Source organism: Podarcis gaigeae, assembly GCF_964106915.1.
Source record: "Podarcis gaigeae genome assembly, chromosome: 2".
In the NCBI taxonomy this organism is placed as follows: domain Eukaryota; kingdom Metazoa; phylum Chordata; class Lepidosauria; order Squamata; family Lacertidae; genus Podarcis; species Podarcis gaigeae.
In genome coordinates this window covers 98,463,540-98,490,961 of record NC_139679.1, presented here as the reverse complement: position 1 = coordinate 98,490,961, position 27,422 = coordinate 98,463,540, and the positions used below count along the sequence as shown (strand labels likewise).

Here is a 27,422-nt window from a genome sequence, read left to right as displayed (position 1 = left end):
AGCTCATAATTCAAACTTAGGCCCTGTCACATGCTGAAAGTACCTTCTCTGTGACTCACTATTCAGGAGATGACTCTGTATGCTGAATAGTGTTAGAGATACAAACCTGCCTCAGCAGTCGCTTTTTAAAAAAAAATAGTGGGTTGTACTCAGCAAAGTTGTCCCATTAGTGCAAAGGCGTCCACCTGCACAACAGGACTCCCTTCTCTCACTCTGCGCACCTCACACACCTCACACTCCCACCAAATTTTCTCCAGACGATTGGAGGGATACACAGAACAGATTTCAAAGGGCTCAGCAGACAAGGAGACGCAGAGCAAGTCCCAATGCACAGGCAGAAGTCCTTGCACTAAGAGGATGACTTTGTGGGGAACAACCCAATATTTCTAAAAATGAACCCAATTCTTCATTTGCTGCTGTAGACCGGCAGGCTTCCATAGTATTGTGAGCTGGTGCTGGGTTAGTTTGTATGGTGCCCGAGTCCCTTCTAATCCCCTGGAGGATTCCATTGTTGAATTAGCCACGGAAGGGGCCTAAGTACCACTAAACCATGGTCCTTAGTCTGACAAAAGAAGTGGCTTTGTGTCAGAGGGCAAATGGGTGGGTCTCTTCCCTCAGCTGACTGGTAGTGAGAAAGACAATAGCCAGAGTGGAGTGTGTTAGAGCCAGGCTACAAGCGAGCGGACAGCAGAAGCCTGAGGAGAGCTATGAGACTATTATAGAAGCAAGACCTTCTGGGGTGTTACTGCTGTGAGCCCCTCCATCTTTGGTTCAGGTTGTATATATATGTAAATAAACCATAAACCATAAAGACAGCACAGTCTCTGCTGTCCCTCATTCTGAAGAAACTGAACTTTGGGTAACTCCTGGAATCTCACACCACTTGGAGATTGGAGTGACATGCAACAATATAAGAAACGGCATTCTGTTGTCAATCTAAGCTTCCACCATTTCTTCCTACGCCTATTTAAAGAGAAATAAATAAATAAATAAATAAATAAATAAATAAATAAATAAATAAATAAATAAATAAATCTGTGTACTGGAAACAAGCTCAATGCAGTAGCATTGATAATAATAGCTACTAGTCATGATGGATACGCTGCCATTAAGGTCCCCCCCCCCCCCCCGCAAGCTTAGACAACATTTCTAACATTTAAGGGGTGATATGATAGCCATGTTCAAATATATAAAAGGATGTCACATAGAGGAGGGAGAAAGGTTGTTTTCTGCTGCTCCAGAGAAGCGGACACGGAGCAATGGTTCCAAATTACAAGAAAAAAGATTCCACCTAAACATTAGGAAGAACTTCCTGACAGTAAGAGCTGTTCGACAGTGGAATTTGCTGCCAAGGAGTGTGGTGGAGTCTCCTTCTTTGGAGGTCTTTAAGCAGAGGCTTGACAACCATATGTCAGGAGTGCTCTGATGGTGTTTCCTGCTTGGCAGGGGGTTGGACTCGATGGCCCTTGTGGTCTCTTCCAACTCTATGATTCTATGATTCTATGATTCTAACCACTGCGGCAAACCATAGCAGTGGCACAGGCAGTTTCCCAGAATGCCTCGCTCTGAGAAAGGGCTCCCTGGGCTGTTCTTGGAGCAAGGCAGAGGAAAGGCAGAGCCAGTGCTGCTGCATTTCGAAAAATAAATTGGGGAGAGGGGAGAGAAGGTTTGTTGGGATTTCATTTCCCGCTGTGCAGATATGTGGGATTGTTTCATCACGTCTGTGTGTTTACATTCCAACACGAGTCATGGGAGCGGAAGTTGTTTTACACTGTTCCGTTCTGTTGTGCTTTTGAATTTCCTTCTCTCCAAGAAAGAAGAGAGAAAGGAGATATGTTTTCTTCGTCCTGTTATGTATATACGGTGGTACCTCGGGTTAAGAACTTAATTCATTCTGTTACGAGAAATGTTGGTCAGAAATCAAAAGAGATTTGGAAACGTGGTCAAGATTGAAACTTTCCTTGTTGGGCTGAATAGCAGCTATAAAGATGAATGTATTGCCAAAAATGTTATTTTTGTTCCAGACCCTACAGATCGTGGACAAGGTGGAATGTTTTGGAAAGTGGCAGAAGGATATTTCTAAGTTTGTTTGGCAGGGCAAAAAGCCCCGAATAAAGTTTAAAATATTAACTGATGCGAAAGAAAGAGGGGGATTTGCCCTGCCAGACTTGAGGTTATATTATGAATCTGCAGCCTTCTGCTGGCTGAAAGATTGGATTTTACTGGAAAACACTGATGTCCTAGATCTGGAAGGGTTTGACAATGCTTTTGGGTGGCATGCATATTTGTGGTATGACAAGGTTAAAGTGCACAAATTGTTTAAAAACCACATTGTTAGGAGAGCAATTTTAACGGTCTGGACAAAATATAAAGACTTATTGGAGAGTAAGACTCCGAGGTGGCTCTCACCGGTGGAGGCCAAGGCACGTAAGAGACCTAACATGGAGGCCAATTGGCCTAAATATGGGGAAATAATTGAAAAGATTGGAGACAATTGGAGGTTGCAGAGCTTGGAAAAAATAAAAAACAAGGTGCGAGATTGGTTGCATTATGCACAAATTCAAGAAGTTTTTAAAGTAGACAAGAAGGTTGGATTCCAGGTGGAAAAATCGAAACTAGAGACAGAACTGTTAGAACCAAAAAGTAAACTACTTTCGAGAATGTATAACCTGCTGCTTAAATGGAATACCCAGGATGAGACAGTCAAATCCGCCATGATAAAGTGGGCGCAGGATTTGGGGCATAACATTATGTTTGAAGACTGGGAAAGGTTATGGAACACCGGAATGAAATTTACGGCATGCAGTGCCTTGAAGGAAAACATTATGAAAATGATATACGGGTGGTACATGACCCCAGTCAAGCTTGCTAAGATATATCACCTGTCTGATAATAAATGTTGGAAATGTAAAGAGGCGGAAGGGACATTTTTTCACCTCTGGTGGACCTGCCCGAAAGTGAAGGCCTTTTGGGAGATGATTCATAATGAACTTAAAAAGGTACTTAGATTTACCTTACCTAAGAAACCAGAGGCCTTCCTTCTGGGCATGGTGGACCAGAGAGTGCTTAAGAAGGACAGAACTTTTTTTATGTACGCTACTACAGCAGCAAGGATCCTGATTGCAAAGCATTGGAAGACACAAGATTTACCCACACTGGAGGAATGGCACACGCAGTTGATGGACTACATGGAACTGGCCGAAATGACTGGCAGAATCCGAGACCTGGGAGAAGAAACAATCGAGGAGGACTGGAAAAAATTTAAGGACTATCTGGAAAAACACTATAAGCTGTATGAATGTTAAAAAATGCATCTTTTAGGAAACTCTAGCTTCAGTAAGGTTAAACTAAAGAAATGAAAATTAAGGCACAAGAAGTCTGAGATAGAATAATGAAATAACTTTATTGTGTTTAAATGAAAATGTACATGATTTGGGTTATAACACATTTGAAATTGGATAACATGATAAAACGAAGGATACCACAAGTAATGAAATAAGTTAACAAATTGCTGATGTTATGTATTACAGAGAATGCAGGGTTGGGAGGATGTGGGGAAGTCCAGTAGATTTGGAAAAAAGAACAAGAAAACTTGTAACCTTTCTACTTTACTCTTATAATATGTTCTTTATTCTTTTTTCTGTATTTTACAAACTCAATAAAAAATATTATAAAAAAAGAACTTAATTCATTCTGGAGATCTGTTCTTAACCTGAGGTACCACTTTAGCTAATGCGATTTCTGTTCTCATCCTAAAGCAAAGTTCTTAACCCAAGGTACTATTTCTGGGTTAGCGGAGTCTGTAACCTGGCAGAAAGTGAGGAGGAATTAAAGAACCTTTTAATGAGGGTGAAAGAGGAGAGCGCAAAATATGGTCTGAAGCTCAACATCAAAAAAACAAAGATCATGGCCACTGGTCCTATCACCTCCTGGCAAATAGAAGGGGAAGAAATGGAGGTAGTGAGAGATTTTACTTTCTTGGGCTCAATGATCACTGCAGATGGTGACAGCAGCCACGAAATTAAAAGACGCCTGCTTCTTGGGAGAAGGGCAATGACAGGCCTAGACAGCATCTTGAGAAGTAGAGACATCACCTTGCCAACAAAGGTTCGTATAGTTAAAGCTATGGTTTTCCCAGTAGTGATGTATGGAAGTGAGAGCTGGACCATAAAGAAGGCTGATCGCCGAAGAATTGATGCTTTTGAATTATGGTGCTGGAGGAGACTCTTGAAAGTCCCATGGACTGCAAGAAGATCAAACCTCTCCATACTGAAGGAAATCAACCCTGAGTGCTCACTGGAAGGACAGATTGTGAAGCTGAGGCTCCAGTACTTTGGCCACCTCATGAGAAGAGAAGACTCCCTGGAGAAGACCCTGATGTTGGGAAAGATGGAGGGCACAAGGAGAAGGGGACAGCAGAGGACGAGATGGTTGGATAGTGTTTTCGAGGTTACCAGCATGAGTTTGACCAAACTGCGGGAGGCAGTGGAGGACAGAGGTGCCTGGCGTTCTCTGGTCCATGGGGTCACGAAGAGTCGGACACGACTAAACGACTAAACAACAACAACAACAACAACTATTTCTGGGCATAGCTGTCAACGTTTTCCTTTTTTAAGGGAAATTCCCTTATTCTGAATAGGATTTCCCTTTAAAAAAGGGAAAAGTTGACAGCTATGTTTCTGGGTTAGCGGAGTCTGTAACCTGAAGCGCCTGTAACCTGAAGCATCTGTAACCTGAGGTACCACAGTAATAAATAGCTTAGTACTCACACCTCGAGCCTAGCTTCTGCTGTTGTTTTGACTCTGCTAAGTCAATGCGTGCTCATGTCTTTGGACATGAGTCGCAGGAGCACGTCAGGGCAGAAGATTGATGGATCTCCCAAGCACTGCTCAAAAGGGAGTAATGGGCTCTGGCCCGTATGCCTCGTGTGTAGCCCCCCTCGCAACAAGGGTGACAACAGCAACAGGGAAGGGAGGAAGTGAAGCAGTGTGGGGAGCGGCAGCTCTGGCACCACAGAGTCTTACATCAAGTATGAAGCAAAATGATGGGGATTCTTTTCCCCACCAGGAATGTGGAACCAGTAGAATAAAATGTAAGCAGAGTACATCAGTATCCTGCATAAAGAGGTAACAAAATGTCCTCCAGATCTTTCCTTTAATACTTGACTTCACAGTGTTTTACCCTTCAATAACAACCCCCCCCCCCAAAAAAAAAAGCATACAGGGTTCATTCTGGAAACTTTGTGGCTGGTGTTCAGCATCAACATGCACAAGAGAACCACACACCGAACTCAAGACATTGCACATAAATTGCCAGGATTTTATTGCACTATGTGAAAAGTGCTACAAAACTGCAGGTGCATGAGGCTCAGAGATGATATAAATCATATAACTACTGAGAAAAGAAGTCATAGCACCGGTCTTGAAAGTCTTACATTGGCTCCCAGTACATTTTCGAGCACAATTCAAAGTGTTGGTGCTGACCTTTAAAGCCCTAAACGGCTTCAGCCAATATACCTGAAGGAGCATCTCCACCCCCATCGTTCAGCCCAGATGCTGAGGTCCAGCGCCGAGGGCCTTCTGGTGGTTCCCTCACTGTGAGAAGTAAAGTTACAGGGAACCAGGCAGAGGGCCTTCTCAGTAGTGGCACCTGCCCTGCGGAACTCCCTCCCATCAGATGTCAAAGAAATAAACAACTATCTGACATTTAGAAGACATCTGAAGGCAGCCCTGTTTAGGGAAGTTTTTTTAATGACTGATGTTTTAATGTATTTTTAATCTTTTGTTGGAAGCCGCCCAGAGTGGCTGGGGAAACCCCACCAGATGGGTGAGGTATAAATAATAAATTATTTATTTTTATTTTATATTATTATTATTATTATTATTATTATTATTATTATTATTATTATTATTATTATTATTATTATCTTATGAAACACGCCAAGGTTTTCAGGTGATGTTTGCCATGCGGGGGGGGGGGAGCCAGCATATCTCCTTTGCATTTGGGGCAGAGGTGGGGCAGCAGTAAAGGTTCCCCTGCTATTAAGGGGCATACAACTTATGCTGTTGGACAAATTTCTCTGCCCACATCCCTGATATTAGCAGTTGAATATATATTTTCAGTGCTCCCTTATGACATTTCTATGGTTGTTTTGAAAGAGATGGTGCTCCTCAGAGGAACCATCATTCACTCACCTTTTCGAATGAAATATAAATCTGGAGATCCAGGATAGTAGTGGTTCTTACATCCAACAGTAAAATGAGTGCACGGCAGATGAAGATTAAACCCCCTCCCCTCCAGTACCTTATCTCCTTAAAGCTGCTTGCACCACCGTTTATTTGTTCTTGGAGAAGCAGAATGGAACAAAGGGGTTGGAGCAATGGGCTGTAGGGATCTACCTATAGATCTGCCTTAGACCAAGTCAGAACATTGATCCGCCTAGTTCAGAATTGTCTTCACTGACTGGCAGTGGTTCCTCAGGGTTTCAGCCCTGCCTGGAGATTCCTGAGAGCTGAACCTGGGGCCTCCTGAACGCTAAGCAGATTCTCTGCCGCTAAACTGTAGTAAAGGGAATAAGGAAGGGATCAGCACCATTTCCTCCAGATGTCCATTTTATTACCAAAGCAATACTCTATATATTGCTACTAAAGTAAGACTCTCTCTGTATAAAGACTCTCTATATAAACAGAGTAGACACGTGAAAAGAAGCATGTTTGCCACATTTGCTTTGAGTTTGGCTCTAATTCATTATACAGGGATAGAAGAATGTCATAATGAATCCTCCCTAAGCTATAGGGTTTTATTCGGAGCAGTGCTATGGAGATGTCCTGATGGTACAGGGCTTTCTTCTTGCATGGAGGAAGGACATTCTCCCCACCCCCTGAGCACTCCCTAAATCTCTTCTGGGTTTCCCCCAAACCCTCCGGAACAGATTTGGGAATGGTGAGGGGGCACAAGCAAGGGAGAGGAGATGGGCAGGGGAGGAAATCCCACCGCACTAGCACCAATCTCTGTGTCAGGGATGAAGAGCACCCACAGGATTTGGTCTTCTCCGAGAAAACCACACAAGAGCATAGTTCCACTGCGAGGTGATAAAGGCACTTTAAAGTCTCCGAATAAAACCATTCTAAAAACAGGAGCACTATTAAGCATAAGATGAAAGGCAAGGAGAATGAGAGCCCATATATTAGACAGATGGGGAGACCCTGGAATGCACCTTCTCCCCTCCCCAATGTTTATAAGTTTTTAACTTATAAACCTTTTTTTAAAAAAAGCTGAAATGGGTGAGGAAGGAGTGGGCAGCATCTCTAGCAACTGCTGATATACACCTTAAGGAAGCTGGCTCATGCTTTGAGAACTATAGACATTCTGATTGGAAAAGAAATGGGGTGAGTCACGCTGTGGCAGAGAGGAAAGATGTTGCAATGCAGGAATACATGCAGTTGGTGTACAACATTTCCTCTCTCCTCCCCATCCCCCTTTTTATTTTGACACACCAAATATTGGCTATAGCGAGAGGCAGGATGTCAGCTAGAGAAACAATGGCCAGTGCCTTTAGAGCAAATCCTGTGTTCTCAGGGCCCTCAGTTGCACAGAAAGTCAACAAAAAGCTAAGAATAACTAAGGGACCAACAGGAAGGTGAGAACAGCACATTCGTCTTTCCTCCCAGGCCCAGAATACCTGTCATCCTTTCCTTTTCCCTTCTTGGGACCACAGAGCACCATTTGCCATTATAGACATAAACTGTGTCAAAAAAAGGTCAAAATTGTGGTTCTTAGGTATATACGCTGTTTTCTATGTCCCCATATGACATTCAATGCTGAATTCTACCATTCATTCTTTCCTGCATTAGAAAAATGGGGATATGGTTTGCAAAGCCAGTGTTCACAGCCCAATATTTCTCCCACGATTTTATGTGCAGATCACAGCATCTCGCTGCTGCTCACTTGCAATGTGACAATAACAGTAACTCGCCTCACGGTGTGAGGATGACGGAACTCAAGCTCTGCAAACCTCCTTTCACGCGATGGAGGCAAGGCTATACATGCTTGTTTGAGAGGGAGCACCACTGACTACAGTGATACCTGCACTTGACTGTTGGGGAAAGGGCTGTAATTCAGTGGCCGAGCATCTGCTTTGCATGCAGAAGGTTCCAGGTTCAATCCCAGGTGTCTCTAGGTAGGACTAGAAGAGACCCTCTCTGGAAATCCAGAAGAACCACTGCCAGTCGATACTACACAAGATGGACCAATGACCTGACTCAGCAGAAGACAGCTTCCTGTGCTCCGATGACTAAACATGCATACGATCAACTTGCCTCAGTAGCAACCTCGTTCACATTTCCTAGGAAACCATGGGAGTTACTTCTGAATAAGCATTCTTAGGGTCAAGTCGCATAGGACAGGGAAGTGCAGATCAGGTACTCTTAGCTGGAAGCCAAAGCAAATTTACTTGGAAGAAGCAAATGGCCCTTGTCGTCCCTTCCAACTCTACACTTCTGTGATTTTATTATTCTAAGTCTTGCTTTTTTAAAATGGGGAAAGCTTTAGCTTCCCACAACATGAGGAGCAACGACTTCCTCCTCTTTTGCAGTGTGGGCCCTGAAAACTTTTACCTTTTAAACTAATCACAGGCCCCTGTAATATCCAAGCTCGGTTCAATTTTTTTATTTGAAAAGCAACCCGGATCTGAAAAAGTATGGCCAGATGCAAAGAAAACAAGCCTTCTGCACCTTTAATAGTGGTGCAGAATATTTGAAATCCTTTCTTCTACCTAATTATTACAGGAACAGGAGCCCTGGTCATCCTTGTGGCTTATTTTCGTAGCAGGAAGAAATGAGTTGCTCCCATTAAACTTAACGGGGTTTACTTTTTGAGAATAGATAGATGGGCAGACAGATAGATAGAATCAGGCTGCAAATCACCAAATCTTCCTAGTCACTGAGTTTGGAAAAGCTTTTCAGCAGCAAATCTAAATCCAGGCTCTACCCTTTTCTGCTGGATAGAATCAAGCCACAGTGTGGGGAAATGGGGTATTTTTATCACTGTGTTGAATGAGAAGCACTAGGAGCCTTGATCATTGGAAGCTGTCTGACCCCTCCTTAAACAGACTCCTGCCGGTTCTCTGGCTCAACCTGGCTCTGTCTGGTTAAGGAAGCTCCAGCGCTACTTCCAGCACTAGCGAAACAAAACAAAACGGACAACAGGAAATTATGCATTGCAGATACCCTGCAAATCAGCCACTGCTGCCAAGCATTTTTGTTCATAGAAGATGCATGCAATGACCCCATGCACACTTAACACAGGAGTAAGTCCTATTGAACTCAGTAGGCCTGACTTCTGAGTTAACGGCAGGAGGAATGTGTTCAGTGAGACACTTGTTGAGGGAAAGGTACAGTCTTAGGTCCAGTCCCTGCTTGTCTCCTCTTCTACAACAGCTCGTAGATCCAACAGTCCCATTTCCTGAGAGGCACGGCCTCCATGCAGGAAACAACCATAATAGATAAAAGAAAGCATCGTTTATTCAGGCAGTGGTGACCACTGGCTGAGATTGCTCGGAAAGGAGGTAAGACCAATTAATCGAGGTTTAGAAAATCATTAGCTATTAGCCATTTAAGGAAACTTCATGATCACAGCAATACATCACCTGGCTCTCAATTGCTAGGAAGCAATAGGTGACGGCTGCTGGCTTCATGCCTTAACTCCAGGGGTCAGCAAAATTTTTCAGCAGGGGGCCAATCCACTGTCCCTCAGACCTTGTGGGGGGCCAGACTATATTGGGGGGGGAATGAACAAATTCCTATGCCCCACAAGTAACCCAGGGATGCATTTTAAATAAAAGCACACATTCTACTCATGTAAAAACATGCTGATTCTTGGACCATCCATGGGCCTTATTTAGAAGGCGATTGGGCTGGATCCGGCCCCCAGGCCTTAGTTTGCCTACCCATGCCTTACTAACTGGCTTTCCAAAGGCATCTGTTTATACACTTTGAGAAGCAAGAATGCTGCATTTGATCTTGTTTGATCCAGAAGAGCTCTTCTGTAACCAAGCACAGCCCCAACTCTCTGTTTCGGGGCTCTATGAGAAAAGTAAAATGGCGGATAGAGCCAGAAGCGGGTCACCAGGTGAGGGAGCCACTACGCTTGGTTCCCAGCAGGTAGGCTGCTGTTGCTTACCAGGAAATGGGGAGAGGAGAGTTGGTGGGAAAGTTGCCATGGTGCAAACACACTGGATGGGGTTCAACCAGTGTTCTAAATTCCGTGGAGATCTCTGGGTGCCAGGTTGGCAACTGACATCTCCATCTGGCCGGCCCCTCCAGCTTTCTTAAACAGGTAATCAGAAGAGCTTTTTTACTGCATTTCTATCCCACCTTTTCCTCCAAGGAGTGCATGGTTCATCTCCCACCCCAGTTAATCCCCACAGCAACCCTGTGAGGTAGGTTAAGAGGCTGTGACTGGCCCAAGGTCACCAAGTGAGCTTCTCATCTGAGTGGGAATTTGAACCTTGATCTCCCAGGTCTACCTAGTCGGACACTCTAACCACTACATCACACTGGCTTCTTAAGAGTACTTCTGCTGTGGGGCAGCTACAGAAATTAAGTAGGTAAATAAATATAGAGAAAGCAAAATGTCACTTAGAGAAAGAACTGAAATATTTTCCCTGAAGCTTGCATTCGTTTTACTTGGATTGTTTTATTTGATGTTTTAATGTGCTATAAACTGCTTCAAGATTTTTTTCCCCTTTAAGATATAAAGCAGTATAGAAATGAAATGAATAATAATAATAATAATAATAATTTTTCAAAATTCCACTGAGGGGAAATGGTGCCCAGACATTCCGTTGTGGCCACCGTAACCGAGGTTTAAGGCATCATTTGGCGATTAGCTTTTATATCTGAGTTTCTAACACTGTTCCCAGCACCTGCTTGGTTGCTGTTGCTTACCAGGAGATGCAGAGAGGAAAGGTGGTGGGGAAGCCAGCATGGTGGAAACACACTGGGTGGGATTCAACTAATAAGTCCCATCAATGGAAGCCATGAGGAAGAGCTTTTGCTTGCCCCATGGGGCTTTCCTTCTCCCATCCCCACCCTTGGGAAGAACCCCTGGAACAATGGGGATGGAGAGGAAACGGGGAATCGTTCCATCTGGAAAGATGAAATTCTGAAGAATTCCTCCCATGGTAAGAGCATCACATTTGCACCGCGCCGACCTCCCTGCCTCGTCCCTCCACCTCTCCCTCCCAATAAGCAACAACAAATGAAATGCCAAGAATTTGGCATAGTGGCTCTGCCTCTCCCAGTGAGCTGCTTCTAAGCTAGTCCCAGCCACCTGGTACTTCTCAGAGCCGTAGTCCTTCACTGCTACCTAAGGCCACCAGTCCAGCGATGGAAGAGGTGGCCCACCAAAGGACACGTTGCCCAGAAGGGTTCCTTCAAACTCAGAGCCAGCCCTGAAAGTTAACAGCCCTAACAATGAAAATGCACAAGTCGTCTTCTCCATTTGCTCCCAGCCGAGTACACTCCTTCTGTTTTATTTCTAGCCTGGCCTTGCCAAAGTATTCCTTGCACAATCCATCTGTTTGCAACTTTTCCATCCAGCAGTTCAGCCGTGCTTCTTGGCATGGTCAGAAAATGGCACCACATGGAAGAAAACCAAACACTGGCCTACGAGCTGTTGACAAGGATAAAGGAAATGACACAAGCAACTAGACAAAACAATTTGGGTTCAGAAAGGAAGCGGGATCTAAGCCATGGCTTTATTGTCTTGCCACATTACAATACAGTATACTGAGGACTTGTAGTAACATCTGAACTATAATATTCAGATACAAGAAAAATGTGTTCATGTGTGTGTGTGTGTGTGTGTGTGTGTGTATAAATGTGTGTAAGTGTGTGTATTATCAGCATATTTCCGTGCAATTCAGGCTAGACTACAAAAGTGCTTCTGGCGTGAAAGGAGGAAAGGTTTCTTTACTGAGATGGGAACAAAGAATTTAAATTTTCCAAAATACAGCTAAGACAATGAGGAAACATAAAAGATCTTAGTAGCACTTACTTACTTTGTCCAGCATCAAAGCCGGAAAAATGTTAAATTAAGAATAGTTTTGTCAATTCAAGCTGAACACACAATTAAAAAAAACACAGAACATAAACAAGGCTGTTCTCCTGGTGTTCAAAGGGAAAGACTTGGGATTAGCAGCAATCTGCTAATTAAAAGTCGTCAGATGAAGCTGCATGCCACAGCAGAGTAAACAATGTCTGGTGGAATAAACTTCTGTCTTGCACATTTTATAACCACACCACTCCTCCATGCTGAATGGGCAAATATCTAAAATCCAGTTTCATTTGTTACAAATACTACACTTGAATTCCATGATTGGCTGTCATTGGGGACAAACAGCCATGGGGAACAATTTGTGATCAGGGCCGCTGTACAAGAGAAAGGTTTGTTTTAACCCTTTCACTCACTCCCCTCCCCCACTCCCGAAGCTGCTATTAACTTTGAAACTCACTATATCATCTTTCAGGCATTGGGTTAAGATATTTTCATTCTCTTAGGCACTTGAATGGTTTGTATATTGAGTGTCGGATGGATGCTGTATTTCAAACTCAGCATAAAGTTTTCAATTCAACTCTATGTTGTTTGATATTTAATTGTTTTGACGTTTTTTAAACTGAAGGTAAGATGACCAAGCAGTTCGAAAGCACGTCAGGTGCAAGTAGATAAATAGGTACCGCTCCAGCGGAAAGGTAAACGGCATTTCCGTGCACTGCTCTGGTTCACCAGAAGCGGCTTAGTCATGCTGGCCACAGGACCCAGAAAAACTGTATGCAGACAAACGTCAGCTCCCTCAGCCTATAGAGCGAGATGAGCACCGCAACCCCAGAGTCGTCCGTGACTGGACCTAATGGTCAGGGGTACCTTTACCTTTACGATAACCCCGCAGCATGAGGCTAAAGGCCCATCTAGTTTGGCCTGTTCTCTTATTGGCCAACTAGATACCTCTGGAAAGCTCATGCACTGAACATTAGTACATCAACTCTCTTCTATCATCCCTAGCAAATGGTACACAGAAGCATGATACTGGAAGCAATGTAGCAATCACGAATAGGAACTATTGCTTATAAAATAATGTTTTTTAATTAATTAAATTGCATATGATTATTTTGGTTATATAGACAGAGAGATATGTATGTGTATGTGAATGTGTTGCAAACAAATAAATAAGGAGAATACCATCTTTTTAACTGTAGCTAATTAAACTACAGAGCCCAGGACTTGCCGATCAGATGGTCGGCGGTTCGAATCCCCATGGCAGGGTGAGCTCCCGTTGCTCGGTCCCTGCTCCTGCCAACCTAGCAGTTCGAAAGCATGTCCAAGTGCAAGTAGATAAATAGGTACTGCTCCAGCGGGAAGGTAAACAGCGTTTCCGTGCACTGGTTTGGTTCGCCAGAAGCGGCTTAGTCATGCTGGCCACATGACCCGGAAGCTGTACGCCGGCTCCCTCGGCCAATAAAGCGAGATGAGCGCTGCAACCCCAGAGTCGGTCACGACTGGACCTAATCGTCAGGGGTCCCTTTACCTTTACCTTAATGGGTAGAGACAACTGAAGTCAGGGAGAGATTGTACCCATCTCTCTTAGCACCACAGCCCCAAATCCAAATGCTTTTGTCTGCAGGATGGTTTCCAAACAAAGGGGGGTGGGGAGGAAAGAGTTCTCCCACATCACACCTAGTTTGACTCCCAGCAGCAAGATAACAAGATCCTCTTTTGATTTCGCACTTCTCCTTAATTAACATCGTCCCTGCCCTGCTATACTATGCAATTGACTGCTGAAGCTTTTGATTATGAGTGTTCAACATACAGTTATAAAGAGAGATATTACCGGCACAGGGGGGAATAGTTGTCATTAACTGGTTTTATTTCTCGTATGGCACAGAGCCCAGCACCCTGATGGGGATGCAAATTGGATGAGTGGAAAAGGGGGTGGTAACCTCACCTCCACAAGTGATCTGCATGGATCAGCTGAGAAGGGGGGGCTGTGTGCCTGCCTTTTGTGTGCTGTGGGGGGAAATGGGTGGCCACACTCCTCAGTGGCTTGAGACCCACAGATCATGAAAATTGGCACATCTTTTACAGGACCACCTTAGACTTATTCACATGACCATTAAAAAAAATAGCATCCTAAAGTGATTCACTTCCATGAGGTATCTGGATATACGGCTACACATGTGAAAATCATAATTCATCGGTGCCACTACTTTCTGGGAAAGGAAATGAATTGCATTCATCTGAGATGTCGCCATGTGCACAAACTTTTCCCGCAGTACAGGGCTAAATGTGGTTTCTTTTTTACCTGTCTCAGGTGCTGAGGCGATATTGCTGCTTCAGTGGATGACAAAGCCTCTCCTTTCTAGGTTTGGCATTGCAAATGTGATCGTTTGTTGCTGTCCCACAATCTGATGTTTTAAAAAGGGGGCTCATCTCCTCAAGGCTCGTAAAAACATGCATTCCACCTCTCCACCAAATGACATTGAGGCAGCTCATAACATAAAAGTAGAAACCGAAAACATAAAAACCAGCCACATGAAACATCATGATAAAAGGCTGACCGGTAAGCTTATGATTGGATGAGACTTGAATTTAAAGACTTTCTGTCTCGTAGCTCATATCTTTAAAAGTATTATACTACATGGCATCTAATATTAACCCCTTTTCTTCTGCAACATTGATCCAGGGTAATGTGATAAGATGGGGCCAAATGAGAGGAATCCATGCTAGTGTTCCTCCCCATAAGAGCTGCGGAGAAGACCCAACATAGGACTAAAGCCTCTGTGACTGCCTAATAAAAGTGATTGAGCCAAAGTATGGACTCTGTTTGTCAACTCCAGACCGCCCCACTGTAAGCAGCAACCTAGATTTTTTACTACAACCCAGATTGGGAGTCACATCAGTGGCACAGGAGACGTGGGTTTGGGAACAAGATTGTCTCCAGAGTCAACAATCAGAGTCAACGTGGGTGTTGGGAACAAGAGTGTCTCCAGAGTCAACAATCCCTAAGCCTGCTCTTCTAGAGCAGCTGTCTTCAGCACCAGGAATCCTACACATTCCCTAAGTACGTAGACTATTTGGAATCTATCAGTGAGGGAAAAACAACGCTAAAGGGATTCAGAGATGCACTGTGATAGACTAGGAGTTATTGTGTAAAGAAAATAGGAGATAGAGAAAGGTACAATGACAATATATGCTAAGAAATGTGTAACCCAAATTATTACTTCGAATGATTTTCGGGCAAGCTAAAGGAAGCCTCGAAAGGGAAGATTAGGTAATTTTGCTGATGTGAAAATTATAATTTTGTGTATCTTCTTTTTTATTTTTATTTTCCTTTTTATTATTTTTTATTGTTATTTGTCTGTGTAATATTCTTTTTTGTTTATCTGTGTTTTAGTCTCTATTTCCTTTATGGAATGAAGCAATAAAAAGAATTTTTTTTTAAAAAAGGAATCCTACACAAAACACATTCCCTTGCCACTTTCAGTGCAGTCAATGAGCGTTGGGGGAATAAATCAAGACTGGGAGTGGTAGGCTCCAAGCCAGAGGGTTGCCCTTTTAAGGCCTTCCACTCTTCAGGTAAGAGGCGGAGCCTAGGACAGGTAATCTAGCCCTCAAGGAATAAAATGGTTCAGTCTCAGAAATTGTCAAAACACTGTTGATTGCCTGGAGCTCTCCAAGGTTCTGTAATGGTACCCTATGTTGGTGCCCCATAGTGCTACGGACCTACAAATTGCCAGTGTGGTGATGATATTGAATGTGGGTTTCTAACCACCAATATCTACATATATATTTACTCTTTGTAACAGAGTGCCACTGAACTGCAAAAACAACAACACCCTACTCAGTGTATTTTTTAAAACAGAGCAATAGTTAGGAAGATATCCAAAAGTTCCCACTGTATAATACACAATAGATTCATACTTGATTATCCTCAATATGAAAAATCACTTCCCCTTCAAGAAGAAGGCAACAGGCACGTTACGCAAATCAAGGCTGGGAAACATTAATTCCCACTTCCCAGGGTTTGCTGTACAGAACTCACAACCACCTCCCACCTCTTCTCCCAAATGCAAGATTTTGCAGAAAAGGAAGCAAATAAAATTATGAGCATGTTGTGAAAGTGTGTTGCTTGCATCACTTATTTTAAAAGGGCCTATTGAGAATCTGGCGCATTCATCAACAGCTGGTATTAAGCCAAGAAAGAAAGTGGGTGATGTGCAGAAAGCAAGGTCATATATAGCCAGAAGTGACTTTTATATACAATGGTGCAACATTTAACCACTGCTTTGTAAGAGTGCAAGGATGGGCTAAGGGACAAATTTAAGCATCATTCTAGATGTACACACCACTGAGCTTTCATTAGACACCAAAACCAGTGGTCAGGGATGATGGGAACTGTAGTCCAAAAACAACTGGAGGCCCAAGTTTGGGAAACCTTGTGATGAATGGAAAAACTCTGTATATTGAATTACATTATAAATAAAACAGTTAATAGGTACCATAGATCCTAACATGGAAAAAAGCTTTGTCTCCCTGGTCCCTAATTTGTAAAACGGGATTATCTGGCACAAATGAGCCTGAAAGGCACCACCTTTGATATTCCCCTGATTTGTAGAAGTTGACAATAGTTACTCTCACCCACAACCATTCCTTTAATTCTACTGTGCAAATCCTTACAATGGAGTCAGTACCTGGAACTACAGATGGGGCGAAGAAGCCAAGGGCCACAATCTTTCTTGGGGAATTTTCTGAGGGCCATATCTCAGTGGGCGACAGGGCCAGGGGCAAAAGTGAGTGGAGAAATGAATGTAACACCTACGTTCGTACAGCAAGATGATTTCTGTACATGCCTCTCTCTACTCTCCATCCAGGCCAGCAAAAAGCATTGCCAGCCAGGACACATTCCAGCCTGGCAGAAACATTTGAGGAGGATACAGAGAAAGACCAGTCATGGGCATGGCTGGGAAGAGAGCGTGTGTCCTGAGGACATTCTTGAGGGCCAGGGAAAGAATATTGAGGGCCATGTTAAAACCACACAGGTTCTGCATCCTGGACTGCACCATGACTCAAATAAAAAATTGCTCCCTCCCTCCCCACAGCCTCCAGTCAACAACATATTTCAGTTTCCAAGCTAGTTCCGAAAACTAGTTATTTCTTCTACCCCATAATCACTAGACCAAAGGCTGGAAGCCTATACCAACACACCTTTCTGAAGCTTTAACTTCAATACTAACCTTGTCTAAAAAGGTAAAGGTAAAGGTACCCCTGCCCGTACGGGCCAGTCTTGACAGACTCTGGGGTTGTGCGCCCATCTCACTTAAGAGGCCAGGGGCCAGCGCTGTCCGGAGACACTTCCGGGTCATGTGGCCAGCGTGACAAAGCTGCATCTGGCGAGCCAGAGCCGCACACGGAAACGCCGTTTACCTTCCCGCTGGTAAGCGGTCCCTATTTATCTACTTGCACCCGGAGGTGCTTTCGAACTGCTAGGTTGGCAGGCGCTGGGACCGAGCAGCGGGAGCGCACCCCGCCGCAGGGATTCGAACCGCCGACCTTTCGATCGGCAAGTCCTAGGCGCTGAGGCTTTAACCCACAGCGCCACCTGTGTAACCTTGTCTACTGCGAAGTAAATCCTACTGAATTCAATGGGGCTTCCTCCCATGCAAGTGTGGTTAGGATTGAGGCCCCAGGAAACTGAATCATGTCCCTGTTTTCAGATTCTAAAAACCTTGCTTTTCACTAAGCTCTCTCTGATAGTGGGCATATTTGTTCTCAAAGTTCCAATTAGGTTTCCTGAACAAACTGCATATAAATTAATTTGGACATGACATTCCCTCCTATGAAGCAACTTCTTCTTTTTTTAAGTGTTTTACCGTACAGCAGTAAAATTATGCAAATGATCTCAAAAAATATAAATTAAACAAACTTATCAGTCACCCACTTGGAGATGACTTTTTTTGTAATCCTAGTCAATCTGTAACTTCCCTGCCTGCGGTTATAGGGCACCGAGGAAGCAATATTAAAAAATCTCAATTAGGTTGTATTTGGGCGGAGGCCAAGTCTCGCTTTGTCACAGTACTTGAAGATACATCGTTCCAATTTCCATTTTCATCTCTAGGAAATTAATTTTGTCGCTCCCTTGCACTTGTTTATTTTTTTAAAAATACACAAACCAGGGAAGTAGAGATGCACAATCTTCTCCACACCCTTCTCCTTTTAAATTAATACCTTATCAGGCGTGCCATTTTTATTTTAACCAAACAGATGCAATTTATTTAGCGCCTGTTCCAAACATCCTGCTTCTCTAGACTTGCAGCATTCACAATTACAACTGAAGCCATGATTGTTAAAGTAGAAGCTCCTTGTCCAGGGGCAAGAGATCACAGATTAGCGCAGGCCTCCAGAAGTTGCTAGACTATAAGGCTCATTATCCTCGACCATTAGTCATGCTGGCTGGTGGGACTCCAACAACATGGGGCGGGGAGAGATGAGCCACACTGGCTACCCAGGTTGGCAGATGCCAGAGACAAACAACGAGTGAAATCCTATGCATGTCTTCTTGAAAGAAACCCTTGGAATTCACCTCCCAGTGTGTGTAGAATGGCAGCCCTGTACAGTGGACGCTCGGGTTGTGAACGTGATCCGAGCAGGAAGTGATTTAGCGCTTCTGCGCATGCACGACTGCTGAAACTGGGAAGTAACCCGTTCTGGTACTTCCAGGTTTCGGTGGTCTGTAACCCGAAAAAACGCAACCTGAAGCGTTTGTAACCCGAGGTATGACTGTACTGGCTATAGGCAGGCACCTTTGCTGTAGTGTTGCAGACAACTGCCAAGAGCCTTTTTATCTCATCATGCCCACCTGAACATATTATTTAGTTATCTACTCTCGTTTTAGAAGCTTTACTGATAGCATGTGTTCTGTTGATAATTATCACATATATACTTACTTTTTAAGAGTTTTGTGGATTTAGACTGTTTTATTGATAGTTCTGTACTAAAGCTACAGTGGACGCTCGGGTTGCGAACGTGATCCATGCGGCATGCACGTTCGCAACCTGCAGCATCCGCAACCCTCAGCAGAGCATCTGCGCACACACAGGTTGCAATTCGGCACTTCTGCACACGTGCAAAGCGTGATTTAGCGCTACTGCGCATGCGCGACCGCCAAAACCTATAAGTAACCCATTCCGGTACTTTCAGATTTTGGCGGTCCGCAACCCAAAAAAACACAGCCTGAAGCGTCTGAAACCCGAGGTATGACTTTATTTCTAAATCTGAACAAATAAATGCCTCTAACTCTTTTTTAAAAACTTCTTATCAAATAGGGTAACGCATACTTTTCATCGCATAATGTAGTTCTAGGCTGTTGTCACTTATACAATAGTAAATGCCCCCCTCCCCATTTACAGTTTTCTTTGTGTACATAAAAAGCACTGGGTTCAACTGATATTTCTGCCCCTGGGATACCGTATTTTTTGCTCTGTAAGACTCACTTTTTCCCTCCTAAAAAGTAAGGGGAAATGTGTGTGCGTCTTATGGAGCGAATGCAGGCTGCGCAGCTATCCCAGAAGCCAGAACAGCAATAGGGATTGCTTCTTTCACTGAGCAGCTATCCCTCTTGCTGTTCTGGCTTCTGAGATTCAGAATTTTTTTTTCTTGCTTCCCACCTCCTAAAACTAGGTGCGTCTTGTGGTCTGGTGCGTCTTATAGAGCGAAAAATACGGTGTGTATTTTTTGTCCCAGACAATGTTAAAGTATCAGTGGGGGTGGTGTTTTTTCTTTCTTTCTCAAAATGCCATTAAGTTTTTTGAAACAAAAACAGATCAAGGAAAACAGGCAAGTGCCCTTGGTTATGTACAGGGACCCCACCAACACACATTCTAATTTGCTTAGGTTAGTAAATTCTCCGCAAGAAACGGTCTGTGTCAAGTTTCTTTGCTTGAGCTGAAGAAGGTTTAAAAATCAATAAAATGAAAAACCAGGAAAGGTCAAAAATTATGCTCTGCTAGGTTCTCTGGAAGAGTTTGGCCAACTGCTCTATCAGCCCAGCGTAGACAGAGGCGAATTTAGGGGAGGGTGGTTGGCAAAATCATTTATCAGGAGAGAGATCGTATCGGACAATTTCTCTCCTCCTCCTCACAACTTACAACCGTATTTTATCTGAAGAGATCAAGGAACTATTATGGATGGAGAAGCCACAAAGCAGGGCGGGGGAACACACAAAAAGATAATTGAAACCGCAGCATCTCATTGTGCTTTCAGGTCCCATTCTCAATTGTCATCTTTTTTTCCAGGAGTGCTCAGCATTTCAGGGCACTCTTAAGTATTAGCAGTAACTTTTTTCTTTTCTTTTTAAGTTTACGCTTCTGTAAGTCGTTCTGTTTAACTCAAGGTAACTTTTTCAGTAGTAGAAAGCACCTTGGCAATGTCATGCGAGGGGGGGCTGTTTTCTTATTTGCTTGGGTTCCAGCAGAAAGGGGATTTCTGCGACACTTATTAAAACAATGGAAAGTAAGGTAAGAAAGTAAACTAGGAAGCATCTTTTGAAGATTCCCATACAGTCATACCTCGGGTTACAGCCACTTCAGGTTGTGCGTTTTTGGGCTGTGCACCGCGCCGAACCTGGAAGTATCAGAACGGGTTACTTCCGGGTTTCGGCGCTCGTGCAGAAGCACTAATTCACACTTTGCGCATGCAAAGAAGCGCCGAATCGTGACCCGCGCGTGTTCAGACGCGGCACTGCAGGTTGCGAATGTGCCTCCCACATGGATCATGTTCGCAACCCGAGCGTCCACTGTATTTTAATCATTCTTAAAGGCCGGTCATGTGTGGTCTGTGAATCACAGGCTGCAATCTTGCACAGTACTGAGTGGCACAGTCCAGACATAAAGCTTGCCATCTCCGTAAAAGATGAAGGCACAATTTTATCCAAATACTCTTTTTGTTTTTTGTTTGTTTTTAAAAAGCTTCAACTAACAAGCTGGTTCCGCTTCTGCTTTCGATTATTTTAAATTACTGGCCTGGCTGATGCTCTGTTTAATTAGTGCCCAGATTGTGTACCCCCGTTTCTCTTTATCAGTTTAAATTAGAACAAAGTGGCAGGGAGCCATTCCATGGGGACTTAAACAAGGTTTGCAAATGTCTCTCTATTCATCATGCATCTGCCTTGCTCCACTTTTCATCTGCGCACCAAGCTTAATCCTCCTGGCTCAGTTACCGGTAGGTGAGAGAGGCCAGAGTTGCTGGCCAAATCTCTCATTTGGCCGAAGCCCTCAGCAGAAACCAGCACAAGGAAGGAGGAAGAAGGAAAGAGAAAACACTGGAAGACATTAATATTTTCAGGCAATGGCAGAGAAACGGAAGCATGCTTAATGCAATGGATCATCTGGTGATTATTATTATGTGGGCAATTTATATATTGCTTCATATTTCAAGGAATATCTCTAAGTGGCTTACCATAGCCTAGAAATAATCACAAACAAAAGTCAATTCCAAAAAAAACGAGTCATAAAACACCCAAATTTGGAGCAGCACAGATATCTGCTTATGCATCAATATAAAATGAGACAACTAAAATATGTTCAGTTTGCCAAATTCAACCAGTTTGAAGTTAGTAATAATATTTGCAAATAAATAAGAAAAGGTGAATTTAAGCCTGCAATCCTATACCCACTTACCTGAGAGCAAGTACCATTGTACTCAATGGGACTTAGTTCTGAGCAGACATGTGGAGGATTACACTGTAAGGCTGCAGTCCTAAACACACTTACAAGGGAGTAAGTCCTGTTTGACACAATGGAACTTACTTCTGAGTATACATGCACAGGATTGCACTATAAATCTACTGGTTCATAACATGATTGGGAGCTTGTCCACACTGGAATTTACTGTGTCTTTGCAGCCCTTCTCATTTAATTTGTGTAGTTCACATGTTACTCTCAAACAACACCAGTCTTGATGCTTGTCCCCTGTAAATCTGGGTTTATCAGATACAGGCAAAATCGGATAAACTGAGGAATCCCCCCCCCCTTAAATCGATCAGATTTGCACAAAACCAGAAAACTGAACAAGCAAATTTAAAATTGCCTGACATTTCTCGGGTGGGTAATTTAGAACAAACAAACAAACAAACAAACAAACAAACAAACAAACAAGCTGGGTGTGTAGCCATTGGTGTGCAATATGTGCATGCCCTTTTGGTACCTAATTACCATAATAGAATCAACCAATTAGAAGGCCAAGACAATCACAATGGAGCACCTGCTGGTGTGAATGGGAAAGACCAAAGTTGTTCTTCATAAACAAATTCTAATATATGTGGGAGTGGGCAACTCTGGTCTAATGTGATTGGCGGGGAAATGGATGAACAGCTAAATACTGCTGAAATGTGGACAAGCCCTAACTCTGTGGCTCTGACTGTAAAAGATCCAGGATTAGCAAGAGACTATAGAAACTGATTTGGTCATATCTTGCTGGGGCAAACCTTGTGTTAACTGATAGATATCAACTCAGCTGTTGCCTTTTTTAATGGGGACTCATCTGTTTGTTTGTTGCCTGAGGTGGACAGGTTAAATCTAGTGAGGAGTAGTATCTGTTGGGGTGATACTGCTCTGGACCTCTATCCTAGGCTCTCCTTGTATATTTGTAAATAAATTCAAATATTACAATATGAAACAAGCTTCATGTAACCTATTTCTGAAGAAAACTGAGCCCTGCACCCCTAAAACATTCCATTGTTCAGAAGTGGGGCATGCATGCCTAACAGAATTATGGTGTCATAAGTTGAAATATCTTGTTTCTGGCAACTTTGAAATTATTAGTTGTGTGAAGATATCTGGTTTGCTTGTCATTCTTTTTAAAACATATATATATTATTGATATTGTTTTGTTATTTGCCACTCTGACTCCAACCCAAAATGCAATTAAAATTTGACTCCAATGAACAAAAATCTATAAGCCCCTTTTACAGGTCTCTCTCTTGGACTTAAATGCCACTTTCATATATCTAGGAATCCATATACAAATTACATTTCAGTTAAACTAGTCACAGAAAGAGTGGCAATGATTATTTCCCAATTTGAAACACACCACTGTGAGCTTGGGAAACTGGTTGTGAGGCAAATTTTACCTCAGGTATATGCGTGAACAGAAATCCAAGGAAATGGAGGAATGGGGGGGGGACACAACCACCTCACTGTTTGGCAAGATGCTACAACCACCAGCTTACCAAGTGCTCATATGCTTCCCAATAAGTAAACACCCCACCAAGTTGCAAAGGGGTTATGGTATTTGACCAGAGTGGCTGTATTCTGCTCTCACACATTTGTGCTCACACACATCTCTGTTGGCCATGAAACTCAGTGGGGAAACTTGATGTGGTTACTAGTCCTCAGCCATGTCTTCTAAAAGTTATATGGTTGTTTATCTCCTTGACATCTGATGGGAGGATTTCCACAGGGCGGGCACCACTACTGAGAAGGCCCTCTGCCTGGTTCCCTGTAACCTCACTTCTCGCAGTGAGGTAGCCGCCAGAAGGCCCTCAAAGGATGACCTCAGTGTCATAGGCTTGTTGTAAGGATATATATTAAAGGTTGTTAAATAGGTTTAAATGTGAAGGATGTGTAATTTGGGGTGAGCAGCTGTGGAATGCAATACAGAAGCGTGATATGACCACACTTGTGATTAGGAGAGAGATAGCACAGAAAAGCAAAAAGAGGGGAAATAGACACAGAAAACAACGCAGGAAGAGGGACTATTGTAGGAAACTGAGGGAGGAAACGGACAAAGGAAAGGCGGTATGACAAACACCACAAAAAAAGCCAGCCAGATCAGAACTTCAGTAAAGTCAGGATCTCAAGTTGGTAGGTTTTATTTTTTGACCTGCTCCGCATCTGCAGAGCCGTAGCATGTAATAGAGAAATAGCATGCGACCATTTGCACAGCAGCACACAGCAGCGCAGTTGGGCTTTGGCTTCCTTAGGGGAAAAGGTGGAAAACGTTGCTGTCAGAGGATTACTACAGCTGTCTAATTGTGTTTCATAGTGCCTACTCCCTGTGCTGGACAGGGTCTCTCTCTCTCTCTCTCTCTCTCTCTCTGTGTGTGTGTGTGTGTGTATAAACTTTCCTTGCACCACGTTTATAGTCACTCACTTGTTACACATTAAGGAGGCACAATGTGTGTACTCCTGACTAAGTTGGTTATCAAGTACTTTTTTTAAATCAACATTCTTGTGCAGCACCATCTCCACATACAGTCACAAGTATGTCCCAGTATGAGACTTACTCCCAAGTAAGTGTCGGTAGTATTTCAGCCTAATGCTGCACGCTTGCGTACACCTGGAAGTAAACTGAATTGAGTTCAATGAGGCTAACCTAATAGACATTGCACTGATAGGGAGTCTTTCATTACATCTAAGTAAACCCGCATAGGAGTGTAGGTTTTGAGTTTCTCTACACTCTGTAGAGCACCTGTGGCCTCCCGATGTTGCTGGACTATAACCCCTATTATTCCTGACCCCTGGGCTATGCTGACTGGGGCTGATGGAAGTTGGAGCCCCAGATCCCCCATACCTGCTGTACAGGCTACAGAAAAGGGAGGTGGTTGGATGCCTGATTGTCATATCTTTCACTTTTTATTAGTAGAAATGTTTTATCAAGTTTTTTCAGGTTTAAATACTCCTTATTAAACAACTTTTTCAGAACTTCCTACGATGTGTATAATGCCAAATATAATGCTTGAATTTTCTGACCACAACTTAGCTATAATTATTTATTAAGTTTAATCTTTTTTAAAAAAAAAAAATCTCTTCACATTGTGAGTGTAATTAAAGTGTAATTAACCACTTTATTTAAAAAATGGATTGTTTTTCATACAAACATTAGTAACAGGTGTGGGGAACTGTTGTCTGACAACCCCCAGGGGGCACCACATCAGCTACACCTGGTTAATACAAATTGCAGGTGCCAAGCACCTTCCTAAAAAGTGGCATTCTCCTTTCTATCACACACAGAAAGGATCTCTCTCCTAAGATTATGCCTATCACTGAAACCACGGGGGTGCATCATCCAGAGAATAAAATATGTGTGCCTTCAGAAATATCATATTTTGCCAACTGCAAATTTAAAATGGATAGATTAGTCCATTACTACCCTGAAACTCATATAATCCACCCACCTATCAAAATCTCTTTAAAACAACCCCCCCCCCCAATTTCTTTCTTTCTTTCTGGCCTTTAATCTTTCCCAGCAAAATGAAACCCCAATGGGAAGCCAGGGCAGCACTACAGCACTTGTGAGCTCAGAGCAAAAATACCAGCAGCTTCTCTGGGCATTTCCTACTCCTGATAAGAGAGAGCTTAAGTCCCACAGATAAGAGAATGTTCTTGGAAATTTAACCCTGAAGAGCCTCTCTCTCTCTCTCTCTCTCATCCCTTTTACAAGCCCCCCCCCCAAACAAATCAGATGAATGCTGGAAAGCTTGGAACTCTTAGAACGGGAGCCGCCTCTACTCTTCCAGAGCCCAGATTTGCACCCAGAGAGCTATCAAGGGATTCCTCTCTTCCTGCCTTCTTTGGACAGGAGCACCCAGCCAGAGAAGTCTGAAAGCAGTGCCAGCGTCTGTCTGTGTGCATGAGAGACAGAGAGACACCTGAATCTGCAACCCTCTCTGGACTCTTGTATTATCATAACACACCCCTTGTGGGTTGAGCAACTGACAGCTTGGGGAGATTCCCTTCTAAGCATCGCATCTGTCCTCACTCACCCCTCCCTGCCCCCACCCCTCCACCCCAAACCAAAGAATCCGGCTGGCCTGAACAAGTTGCCTCCATTCTACGTTTAAGTGCTCCTTCAATCCCAGCCTCGGGGCTCGAGTCCACACGCAGCTAAGTAACTCCTTTGCTGCTCAATGAAACATCCCATCTCTCGCTCGCTCTCCAGTCACTCTTCACAGATCGCTCAGAAGAACAAAGCACATGGGTTGTGTGCTTTGGTGGTTGGGTTTTTTGCACGTTGCCAATCAAAAAAAAGGAGGGAAGGAGAGCTTTCACAAATCCAAAAGGAAAAAGGAGGAGGGGGGGAGAGAGAAAGGCAGGGAGGGGAAGCCACAGATAATATGCTAATCCACACGCCCAAACTTCCAGCCGGGCTCGAGTGTAGCCTCGGGGTGCCCGCAGCCAGACACCCTGCCCTAGTCTCTGAGCTTTGTTCCTGGGAACACCCAGACGCAGGGGAAACAGCCCGGAGGATTAGCTTTCGCTGGCAGCCAGGCAGGGAGGGAGAAAAACAAGCCGGCGAGCGAGGGAGCCTTCCTGCACCAACGCCGCCCTCCTGGCGCTGCTGGGCGTGAGCGCAGCCGAGGAAGCGTCGAGCGGGCAGCTTGTTGCGACTGACAATGGCTATTACTGGGGCTCCCGGCTTCCTGCTGCTGCTGCTGCTGCTCCTCTCTCTCTGCTGCAGATGGAGAGAGAGCGCAAGGCACCCCATCCCTCTCCATACGCGCGGAGGGGTGCGCATCCAAAGACGAGACAACAATGCGTCCCTCTAGCAGCGGGGGAAACGCGCCTACCTTTGCGCTCTGGTCGCGGCTGCTCGCCTCGCGGGCAGGAGACGCGTCTGACCCCGCTGCAGGAGCAGGAACTCCGCCGGCGCCGCTGAGTTTCGCTTTCCTCCGGAGCAGCCCGTGAGAAAGCAGGCTGCTCCGGCCGCCGAAAGCCTCTCCCGCAGCCTGGCCGCGCTGCTTTCCCGGGCGCTTCGCCTCTGGCGCGGGCCACCCCCTCGCCTCGCTCAGCCGCTGCTTCGCCTCTGCCCAGGCAGCGCGGATGCTGCTCCTGCACGCTCGGCGGAGATGGCACAGCCCTGCGCCAGAGAGGGAAGGAAGGAGGGAGGGAGGGAGCGAGGGAAGGAGGGAGGGAGGGCTCTAGCGGCCGGGAAAGGGTCCCGCACGGCGCTCGCCGCCTGGCAGAAAGCAACGCCGCCCAGGGAATAGGCAAAGAGGCTCCCCGAGGCTCGCCAGGGAGGGGCAGCCCCACCCTCCTTCGCCCGAGCCTCGCCCACGTGCCAGTTGCGGGCTTGAGCGAGGACTTGGACCGTCCGGAAGAAGCGCTGCGCTCAGACAACTTTCCGGCGGCCTCCGGTGATACTTTTCAGTGGGATCGGGTCACACACGCGAAGGCAGGTGGGAGTCAGCGTGGTTGCCTGCCATCACCCCCAGACCATTGGCCATGCTGGGAGTTGGAGTTCAAAGACCTCGGCGATGCAATTTGGTGCAACCACCGCGCAGATATTGTTGGACTACAACTCCCAAAAATATATATATACACCAAGTATCAAATGTGGTGACAGTGATAATAATACAACAAAACAACAAC

At 44.4% G+C, this 27,422-nt stretch overlaps 1 protein-coding gene across 4 annotated transcripts in view; it reads right to left on the bottom strand.

Annotated features, from left to right (window-relative positions):
• The window catches only part of FRMD4B (FERM domain containing 4B), a 236,393-nt gene extending 209,307 nt beyond the window's left edge, over positions 1-27,086 (bottom strand). For 2 of the 4 annotated variants that reach the window (XR_014560474.1, XR_014560475.1), the window contains exon 1: positions 26,717-27,055. The gene's annotated coding sequence lies outside the window, so the exon portion shown is untranslated. Of the gene's footprint in view, positions 1-26,620 lie in introns of all 4 variants that reach the window. The other 2 variants (XR_014560473.1, XM_083723363.1) reach the window with 2 other exon arrangements.
• Positions 27,087-27,422: the final 336 nt, after the last annotated feature.